This window comes from Octodon degus, unplaced genomic scaffold (genome assembly GCF_000260255.1).
Source record: "Octodon degus isolate 3935 unplaced genomic scaffold, OctDeg1.0 scaffold00042, whole genome shotgun sequence".
Lineage (NCBI taxonomy): Eukaryota > Metazoa > Chordata > Mammalia > Rodentia > Octodontidae > Octodon > Octodon degus.
Window position 1 is genome coordinate 10,489,150 of NW_004524618.1, and position 11,257 is coordinate 10,500,406.

An 11,257-nucleotide genomic window follows, 5' to 3' on the forward strand; every position below is an offset into this window, starting at 1 on the left:
CCTGCCCCCTGGTGGGCTGAGCTGGCCACACACACACACACACACACACACACACACAAATTAAATAAATAAATAAATAAATAAATAAAGTGATGAATTCACTTAAAAAAAAAAAAAAAGAGAGAGACCATTCCTTAACTCTCATTGTCCTTTCCTGACCAGATGTAGCCCTGGGTTTGCCCACATTTCCCCATACTTGCAGTGATAAATTATAGCTGTATAAGAGAAATCTTGAATGTTTCACAGAATTGCACAGGACTTGCTCTTTTGTGTTTGTGTATTTTGGAGTTCAGTGCATGACACACGTAGCCTGTGGTGATTGTTCAGTGGCATCGTCCATTTAAGATTGATGGAGGAAAAAACCATCAGTGCAGGAGCCTATACATTCATGAGTCACGGCAATCCACTTATGTTTGTATCACCTTACCCAGGTGAGGTGGTACATACTTGCAACCCCAGCTCTCCAGAAGTTGAGACAGGAGGATCGCTGCGAGTTTGGGACCAGCCTGGGGGATACAAAAGTGAGCACAAGGGGCCAACCAGATAGCACAGTGGATTAAAGTGCCTGTTTAGGCAGATGCAGGGGAGCTGGGGTTTGAGCCCCAGCCTGCTGTGCAGGCCCCGCCCCCAGAGCGCCCTGAGACCGTGGCTGAGACTAGGCATGGTGGTGTGCACCTGTGATCCCAGTGCTTGGGAGGCTGAAAACAGGAGGGTCACTATGAGTCCAATCTATGTAGTGAGACCCTCTACTAAATACATAAATTTAAAAAAAAAACATTAAAAACCTCTGATATTAGGACCAGGAGATAGCTCAGCAGACTAAGTACCTGCTTAGGCAAGTGCAGGGACTGGGGTTTGATTTCCAGGACCAAATGCCACGCCGTCCCTGTCCCTGGGTGCCCTGAGACTGGTGTGGTGGTGCACACCTATAATCCTAGCGCTGGGGAGGGTGAAAATCAGAGGACTACTAAAAGTTCAAGTTGCATAGTGAGTCCCTGTACCAAATACATTAAAAAAACAAAACAAACAAACAAACAAAAAACCTCTGACTTTAAATTTGAATTAGAATCTTTTTAGGGAGGCAATAGTGGGGATTAAACCCCAGGTCCTCCAACTGAGCTACATATACAGTCCTTTTTATGTGGGGACACAGGATCTAGTTAAATTGCACAGTTGGTTTCAAACTTGTGATCCTCTTGATTTAACCTAACAGATTACTTAGATTATAGGCATGTGCTACCCCACTCAGCTAGAATCATATAAATATATATTTCTGACAAATGTCACTCCATTAGAGAGTACCCTTATTTTAGTATCTAGCTACCATTCCCTATTAGAAAGGAGGTGGTGTTTCTTAGAAAAATAGATGCTTTTGGATCTCAGGCCCGGGAAGTACGAGAAAGTGCAAGGCTGAAAGTGAAACACCTTTCAGGAAGCAAGAAAGTAGCCCAAAACTAACGGGAAGTTAAAGCCCACAGAATCCAGCTTTGGGAAACTCCACTGGCCAGCTATGAATCCATTTGGTCACTAGATGATGAAGCCACTGAATGCACTTTCAAAAATCCAAAGTGATACTCAAAATGAATCACGGGGACCAGGGTTGTACCAGTCAGAGTTTTACTAGAGGAACAGATATAACACAAGATGTATAAATATATATGAAATTTCAAGATTGGCTTACTGTGGTCAGCCACAGAGTCGGATGAGGAAGCGTGTGCAGGGCGTCTGCACGCTGGAGACTGAAGGGTCCAGTCCAAGGCCTGGAGCTCACTGCAGGGCTCTGTGCAGGCCCCTATCAGGAGGCCTAATGGTCTTCCATGGAAGGCTGATGAGTCTACACCAGAAGACCAAAGGATCCAAGGCAGAGGCCAAAGAGTCTGTGCTGGAAGCCAGGAGACGACTTCCAAGCTGCCTGTGAAGAGCAGAGCTCCTCTGAAGAAAATGGAACGCTCCATCCTTCCTAAATTCCCTTTTATGTCCTGTAAGTTATGAGTCACCCTAGGTGGGGCCCCCACGCCCTAGGGTGTGGAGTTGCTAAGCTTTTAACTTCTTTTAACACAATCCATCAACCGCTACAAGGGTCTTACTTCGTGGAAAAAATAAATGTAGCCAAGAAATGTAAATAGAATCATAGAATTGCGAAGTTCACCATTTACAGTTACAAACGATTCAAGCAGCCGGGGAGATGGCTCAATAGGATAAGCACTTGACTGGCAAACGCAAGGATCTGAGTTCAATCCCCAGTTCCACCAGAAAAAAAAAAGTTCACAAATGATTCAAGCAAGGGTCATCATTAAAAGCTGAAACTTACCTGGCTGAGGAGATTGCTCAGCTGTCTAAGCAACTGCCTGGCAAGTGCAAGGACCCGAGTTTGATTCCCAGTACCGCATGCCACGCAGCCATGCTGGCTGCCAAAAGCCGGCATGATGGTGCACATCTGTAATCCCAGCGCCAGGGAGTCTGAGACAGGAGGATTATCATGAGTCTGAGCTATGTAGTGAGACCCTATATCCAATCAATCAATAAATAAATTAATTTAATTTAAAAAATCTTACCCAGTGAAAGTAGGTATGGAAAGGGACAATAGATAACATAGAATCAACGGATCACACACGGATACAGTGTCACGCATCAGATTGCTTAATAATTATAAATGGGAAATACATTTAAGTATGAAGAAATTCAGCAGTCACTGAAGTATGAAGAAATTCAGCAGTCACTGACTTAATCCAGTGATCAAATTTAGTGCTACTACTGTGGAATGACCTGCCTTGATTTGCCTCCTGATTTGGTGCAACATGATATAACAGTGTCGAATGTGATCGAATGTGATGGAACCTTGCCTAAATATATAACTAAGCCTTACTGAGGAAATAGCTCAGCAGCATAAATGCCTGCCTGGCAAGTGCAAGGTCCTGAGTTCGATCCCCAGTACTGAAAACAAAATATATATACAGATATAGATATCTGTATATATACTGAAAACAAAATATATATACTGAATATATATATATACTGAATATATACTGAAAACAAAGTATATATACAGATATAGATATCTGTATATATATATAGGGAGATATAGATATCTATATCTATATATATCCATTTACACAACTTGCACTTCACAAGAAATACAGATACCAAGGAACAAGTAAAATGACGATACAGTGATACAGGAATAAGTAGATCTAGAATGTGGATTATTCCACAAGGGAATGGACTTAAATTCTAAAAAAAAAAAAAAAAGTCATTAAAGATTGGAGCACTGTTCTAGATTAGGAAAAAGACACAGCCATCAAACACAATGAGTACACGCTGACTGGCTCCTGGTTTGGAAAAATAAGGCTATAGAAGATTTGGAAGGGAGCATTTGAATATGGACTAATTTATTAGATGGTGACGAATTACTGTTAATTTTATTGGGTGTGAAATTATTTTATGGTTACTTAGGAGAATGTCTTGTGATTAAATTAAGTATTTAGGGATAAGATATCCTAACATTTATAACTTAGCTTCAGATGGTTTGGCAAAAATATGTGAAATTTTATGTAACTCGCATATATAGATATATCCATATCTATATATCTATATATGTGAACATGGGGTGAGGGAGGAGAGAGAAATGTTAGCAGTCGCTGCTGCTAGATGGTGATAACATAATTGTTCATTGTACTTGTCTTTCAACTTTTCTATATATTTGACATTTTTCAAAATAAAAAGGCGGGAGAACCCCAGCCCTTGGGAGACTGAGGCAGAAGGGTCGTTGCGAGTTTGAGACCACCCTGGACTATGAAGTGAGCTCAAGGCCAGCCTGAGCAGCACCGGGAGACCTTCTCAAAAAGACCAAAAGGAAAAGAAGGTGGGGAAGTATCCGTGAACTGGGTAGAACACCGTTTACCCACTTTTGGGGTGTGTCTGGAATGGGGGGAGGAGTGGCAGCCAGGTGAGGGAACCCCAGAGCCAGGAATGGCTTCCAAGCTCAGCTTCCCAGAGTCCTGGAGTTACCAGGGTGCTGGTGCCCAGCTTCACCACGGCCTTTTACAGAGTTCATTGGCTTTTCTGCTTCAAAACCCCTAAAAGTGCCCTTTCCGTCTGTGCGTTTCCCGGCCCCGCAGTCACGGAAGCCTCCAGTTTGTTTATCTTAGTAAAAAGGAGAAAGCAAGCAAAACATCTCATCATTTTGATTGCGCAGTAGATGATAGAACAGTCTGCTGAAGGCTGCGTGACGCAAACAGCCTTGAGTAGAGGCTGCTATGCTTTCCCACTGGCAGAGAAGGAAAAAAAAAACCATAGTTGAAGTTTTTTTGTTATTTTTTTGTAGTATTAGAGATTTGAACCCACACCCCTTACACTGAGATACATCTCCAGACTTTTAAAAAAAGGCAATGCCCTAGGGCCTGCGAGATAGCTCAGCAGACTAAGCGCTTACTTTGGCAAGCACAGGGGCAAGGGTTTGATCCCCGGCACCGCATACCACACTGGCCCTGTCTCCTGGGCATGCTGAGCCAGGGATGGAGTCCGGGCATAGTGGTGCACGCCTGTAATTCCAGCACTAGGGAGGCTGAAAACAGGAGGATCACCGCGAGTCCGGGCTGGATAGGGAGACCCTACACAAAAAACAAAGACAAAAACAAAACAAAAGCTCTGAAAAAAAATCTTAAAAAAAAGGACAATGCCCTTCAACAGCATAAGTGCCTGCCTGGCAAGTGCAAGGTCCTGGGACAGTTTGATCCCCAGCAACTCAAAAATAAATAAATAAATGACAGTGTTTTGCTAAATTGTCTAGACGCATCACATTTGCAGTCCTCCTGCCTCAGCATCCCAGAGTCCTATGAGTATGAGTGTGTGCCACCATTTACAATAAACAGAGTGAGCCCCAGAATTTTGCCCTCTCAAGATGAGTCGCCCTTCGTTTTATTGTTATGTCACCCCTGGAAAAACAACTATGTACTGGAGGCCTTAATGTTTGAAGATTCCACTAGGTGGCAGTCAGGATCCAGGCATCGCTGGTTCTTCAGCGCTCCCCCCGTCCCCCATGGTTGCATGACTACTAACTCAAGGATTAAGAATTGATCAAAGTGAGGGGGCTGGAGAGATGGCTCAGTGGTCTAAAGCACCTACTTAGAACAAGCTTAGCGAAGCACAGGGACCGCGATTCAATCCCCCAGCACCACATGCCAGCCAGCCCTGCCCCCTGGTGGGCTGAGCTGGCCACACACACCACACACTCTCTCTCTCTCTCACTCTCTCTCTCTCTCTCTCTCTCCCTCTCTCTCTCTCTCTCTCTCTCTCTCATAATGAAAAAAAAAATTAAAAAAAAAAAGAATTGATCAAAGTGAACAACTGCAAGTAGTTTTAATATACGTGTTTCTATCGTCCTTGCTGTGATTCTTTAATCGTTCTGTAAATTTATGTCGAAAGCCTATGTGTACACTGTCTACAACTCTGTGCTGTTAGCTTTAGAACTTGAATAGGAAATATGGCTCCTTTATTTGGGACCCAGTATATTTAATAGAACACTTATAGTGACACCCTCATCTCTGGAATTACTACTCATAAAAGGCTCTTCGCGGTCCTGGTAGGTGCTTGTGGTTTGGATTTCCTGGGAAAAGGGCTCTAAGGTTTCTGTGCTTGAGGTCTATGGGTGAGTGCCCTTGACAGGGAGGAGGTGGGGCTATGCATTTAGGGCTGGGCCTTGGTTCCCAGAATTAGCCGTGGAGCTGGCTGGCCTGTCAGAGACCCCCTGACCCCTGAAGCCTATGCCAGGGCTCTATTCCTGCCCATCCCTAATTGATCAGTTGACCAGGAGCTCAGAGCAATTCAGAGGCAGGGAGAGTGAGAGCTCCTCAGGTGGGGTGGGGAGTCTGAGCTGCACCTTCCCCCATCCCTGTCCTGTGCTTGGGAAGAAGGCTTTCTTTTCTCATCGCGCTCCTGTGTCTGGCATCTCTGACACTGCTTCTCTTGCAGCAGTTTCCCAAGTTAGTAGCTGCGAACAGTTCCTAATCTTGTTTTCACCCTCTTATCTTATTTTCCTCGTGTTAAATAAAACTAATGGGAAAATGCTTGCCCCTTCCTGCAGCATTTCCTGCATGTTCGGTTCACATGGATTTCTGGTATGTGTTTATGCTGTGGAAGAACTTGCTTATCGATGTGTATCTCAGGTATGAAGAATAAGGATTTGCCTTGTTGAAGAAGGCTGTGCATTTGGTAATTACGCACTCCAGTATTTGAAAAACTACTGAAGTATTATAGGAAAAAAAAGGATGGGTAAGTGATACTTTCTGAAAATAGTCTCTTTATAGGCAGTGCATGGATGATTGACTATTTATGTATTTGGCACAGGGTCTCACTATACCGCTCAGACTCAGAGTGAGCCTCCTGTTTTCAGCCTCCCCAGTGCTGGGATTATAGGGGTGTGCCACTGTACCCAGACTTGGTGGCTGGCTCAGTGTGCCTGGGGGGCATGGGGCCAGCGCAGCGTGTGGTGCTGGGGATTGAACCCCCGTTCCTGTACTTGCCTAAGCAGACACTTAGTCCACTGAGCTATCTTGCTGGCCCTTGATTGACTTTTTATTTATTTATTTTGTGGTGCTGGGGATTGAACTCAGGACTCTGCGCCTGCCAGGCAAGCGCTTATTCTACTGAGCTATCTCCCCGGCCTTAAAAGAGATTTTTAATTTATGTTTTTGGCATAAATTAAAAATTATATCTTGGCAACTTTAACATCCTATTAACACTGATGTTTTTCTTTCTTTTTTTTTTCTTTTTCTAGTTCAGCTGAATCACTTTCCCCCTTACCATCCTGCGCTGGTTCCAGTGACCTCTGCAAGTCTTTTGGATGTGTTCCCCCTCCCCATGACTGACCGTAGAGCAGGATGTTAACATTTCTCACTTAGCTTGAGGCTGTTGCGTGAGAATGTGATGCCTTCCCCTCCTCCACTGTTGGCTGCCAGATTGGGCTGATTGATTGGAAGCACCCGTCTAAGTGTGGCTCCACTTACACATCAATATCTCTACTTGCCAGACCACCAAGCAAGGCTGTGCACAGGGTTTTAAACTCCATACACACCGTACGCAGGGCCCCAGCCTCAGCACTGGACACGCACTCCACATACAGAGCTGCTGTTCGCTTCCACCCCTGACTGCCTTTGCTTCTTTTTTTTTTTTTTTTATAAATTTATTTATTTATTTGTGTGTGTGTGTGTGTGTGTGGCCAGCTCAGCCCACCAGGGGGCAGGGCTGGCTGGCATGTGGTGCTGGGGATTGAACTGCAGTCCATGTGCTTTGCTAAGCTTGTTCTAAGTAGGTGCTTTAGACCACTGAGCCATCTCACCAGCCCCTTTGCTTCTATTATTATTATTTATTTATTTTTATGTACTTTAGGGAAGGGTCTACAGGGTGTTCAGGGTCTCACTACTAGCTACTACATCAGAATTGTAGTGATCTGCCTGTTTACAGCCTCCCAAGAGCTGGATTACAGGCGAGTGACACCATGCCCAGTCTCAATTACCATCTCCGCACGCCCTGGGGGCGGGGCCAGCGTGGCAACCTGGCAGCTGTGCTCTGCTGAAGCAGCTGGCCAACCCTTCCAGTGCCTGCTTTATTCCGCATGCCTCTCCCTACTTTCCTACCTGGGAGACCGTCTACTCAGGTGGGCAGCATTCCCGATTTCACAGGTACAGCGTCTTCTTGCACCTTCGCAATTTTACACCAGGTGATCCCTGGGTTATTGGAGTTTAGAATCAGGCTCCTCTAGGCATCCTGTCCAAGCGGCAGCCATCACATCCTGTCCTTCGCACCTTGGGGCCCTGGGAAGCTGTGCCTGGCCCTGGTGGGTCTTCTGTCATACAACCACTAGTTGTGCTAAGAACTAGTCTTCTTAAAAACATAGAGGAAGGGGCCAGCCAAATAGCTCATCGAAAGAAAGCGCCTGCAAGCAGGTGCAGGGACCAGGGCTCCATCCCTGGGCCTGCTGTGCCGACCCTACCCTCGGGGCACCTCGGGGCACCCTGAGAGGGTAATTGAGACTGGGCCTGGTGGTATGCACCTGTAATCCCAGCTCTTGGGAGGCTGTAAACAGGAGACTCACTGCGAGTCCAATCTAGTAGTGAGACCCTGAACACCCTGCAGATCCTTCCCTAAAAAAACAAACAAAAAACATTAAAAACAAAACAAAACCCGGAGGAAGCTTCTTCTTACTATTGTGAACATTTTATTTGATTTTGGTGAATACTCTGAAGATTCCTTGTAATTGTGTTATGGTATTTCTCTAACACTGCCATACATCATTCCCATTTCTTCAGAAGTTCATTACCATAGTAAGAGATAAGGCAATCGAGCATGCAGCATTTTCATGATGGAGAGAACTTTTGATCCTAATTACAGCTTGTCTCTCACAGGCAGTCGGAAGTGATTCTACGCTCGTGTATGTGCTGGTAAGGATGTAGACAGGAAAAGTGAGAGCAGTAGAGTAGCTTGACTATGAATAATTTAATCAGTATATTTCTGGCTTATGTTTTCACTGTTACTGTTTATCTGCCCAGGGTTAGTATTTTCTCTCCAGGCAAAATGGAGTTAAGCCAACTAATCGGACACTCAGTACAAGGACGAAATTCACATAGCGGACAAGGACGTGGCTCTCTAGAGAGGCCTGCCCATTATTCTTTGCGTTTATACAGAAGCCATGTTAATTTACCCTCTTTTGAAACTGTAACTTGCAAAGTGACCTAGGTTAAGGCACTTCACTGCTTTGTGTGTCACCTGGGAGACAAACCTGAGGACAATGTATTTCTATGTATCCTTGTGAGTCAAATTGATACAAATCCAACAGCTTCTTCCAACAGTTTATAGATTAAATGATTGTGAGCTTTTAGGCTTGTTTCTTTTCTTTTTATTCTTTTTTTTTTTTGCGGAACCGGGGATCGAACTCTGGGGATTGAACTCAGGCCCTTGCGTTTGCCAGGGAAGCGCTTATTCTAGTGAGCCATCTCCCCGGCCCATTTAGGCTTGTTTCTGATGGTCCATTTTCCCTTATTTGTCATTTCTCTTTTGCATCATTGTTAGCCCTTGAAGAAAGACTTGTCAACATTCTTTTTTTTATAATTTTTAAAATCATTTATATTTATTTATTTATTTGGTACAGGGTCTTGCTATGCAGCTTGGACTCATAGTGAGCTCATGTCTCAGCCTCCCCAGCGCTGGAATTGCAGGCGTGCACGACCACACCTGGTTTCGGTGGCCATCTTGGCACGCCTTGGGTTCCGGGCCCACCGTGGCATGAGGTACTAGGGATCAAACCTGGCCTTTGTGCTTGCCAGGCAGGCGCTTAGGCCGCCGAGCTGTCTCCCCAGCCCATGTCAGCACTGTTGACTGGCAGGTAAAATAACACATTTGACTGGCATCTGTATTTCTAGTATAGACTCTGCCTCTCACTAGCTATGAGACCCTCAGCAATGAGAGCCCCTATTTATTTGTGTGTCCTTGCAGCCCTAATACTGTGATTTTTTTTTTTTTTTTTTTTTTTTTTTTTTTTTGCATTTTAGGGAAAGGTCTACAGTGTGTTCAGGGTCTCACTACTAGCTTGTACTCGTAGTGATCCTCCTGTTTACAGCCTCCGAAGAGCTGGGATTACAGGTGTGGGCCACCACACCCAGTCATGATTGCCCTCTCAGCGTGCCCCAGGGGCGGGGCCAGCACAGCAGGCCAGGGGATTGAATTGTGCAGCCCTGTGTCTGCCTAAGCAGGTGCTTTAATCCACTGAGTTATCTGGCCAGCCCTAATACTGTGATTCTTAGGTACATAGGAAGTCAAGAAAGTCGACACAGGCTTCCTGATGAGTCCATTCCGTAGACAGCTAACCCCAGCCACCTGCTCTCCTAGAGTGTCTACTGCAGTACACCAGAGTCACAGACTCATCTTAGGCCTCTGCTAGCAAGTCTCAGGAAAGCATATTCCCTATGTGCAGCCCTGTCTCATTCTCCACCCCACCTACCCAGCCAACTCCCAGGTCTAGGCAACTGGTACAGACTCAGTGGAGGCAAGTGGACTGAACGAGGAAGTTCAGGGACTGTGCAACTACCTCTTAAAAATTATCCTCCCATCTTACTTGGCAGAGAAAAGAAAGGTCATTTGGAATGCATTTCCTTAGATACCTCCTCCCCCAGCACAAACACCTACAAATTATTCATGTTGATTCATGCTTACAAACGTTGAAAAAATAGGAGGCAAGATTAAATGTCTCCACCAAAACTCATGCTGCAATTTAATCCTCACTGAGAGATGTTAAGAAGTGGGAACAGGTGACCTGTGAAAGATGATGAGATCACAAGGGGCCTCCCGCCTGGGTAGATGGCATAATGTTATATCACGGCTGGGTCTGTTACACAAGGCAGCAGGGCTCACAGCAATGTCCCCCTCCCCCACCACATGATGACCTGTGTGCTCTGGGACTCCACAGAAAGTTCCCACCTGCAGAGCAGGCAGGAGGTGCACCAGGTGTGAGCCCTCCGTCTTGGACCTCCCAGCCTCCAGAGCCTGGACTTCCTAGGTTTACTCTTTATAGATAACCCAGACTGTTTTATTCAGAAAGATGGCAACACAAAGTGGAATGGTGACTGCACTGAAATTTACCTCGTGTACAACCAAGGACATCGTTAGAGAGCTGAGGATGAGCCAGAGACATGAGAAGCTATTTGCAGGAAAGAACTAGTAACTGTAATAATGATGACGATTTTTACAGTCCTATGTATGTTTAAGAAAACAAATAATAAAAAGAAGAAAGAGGAGAAGAATATTTTACAATAGCAGGACCTCAAAGGCTTAAACATATATGAAAAATGCTGAAACTCATGCACAACCAGGGACAGGCCGCCAAAAACCACAGCCCCTCTGATAGGAAAAAACTGAGTCTGAGAAAAAAATCCAGAAGATATTAACCTTCACAAATGCCGAATGGGCGTGCAACTCATTTTGAAGAGCAAGTTGGCATTATCCAGGAAAGTTGGAGGTGGGCACCTTTGAGAGCCAGCAATCCTGTCCTGAGAAATACTCTTGTCTATTTTAAAGGAGACATCCAAGATGTTTACTACTGCTTTGATTTTGAAAACAAAAAATTTATTTTATTTTTGTGGTACCGGGGATTGAACTCAGGGAAAACAAAAAATTTAAAGCAATAACCTGAATGACTATCAAGAACAAAATGGAGGAAAAAGTTGGTATATTTATTCAATGAGGTATTAAATAAATATTCATGAAA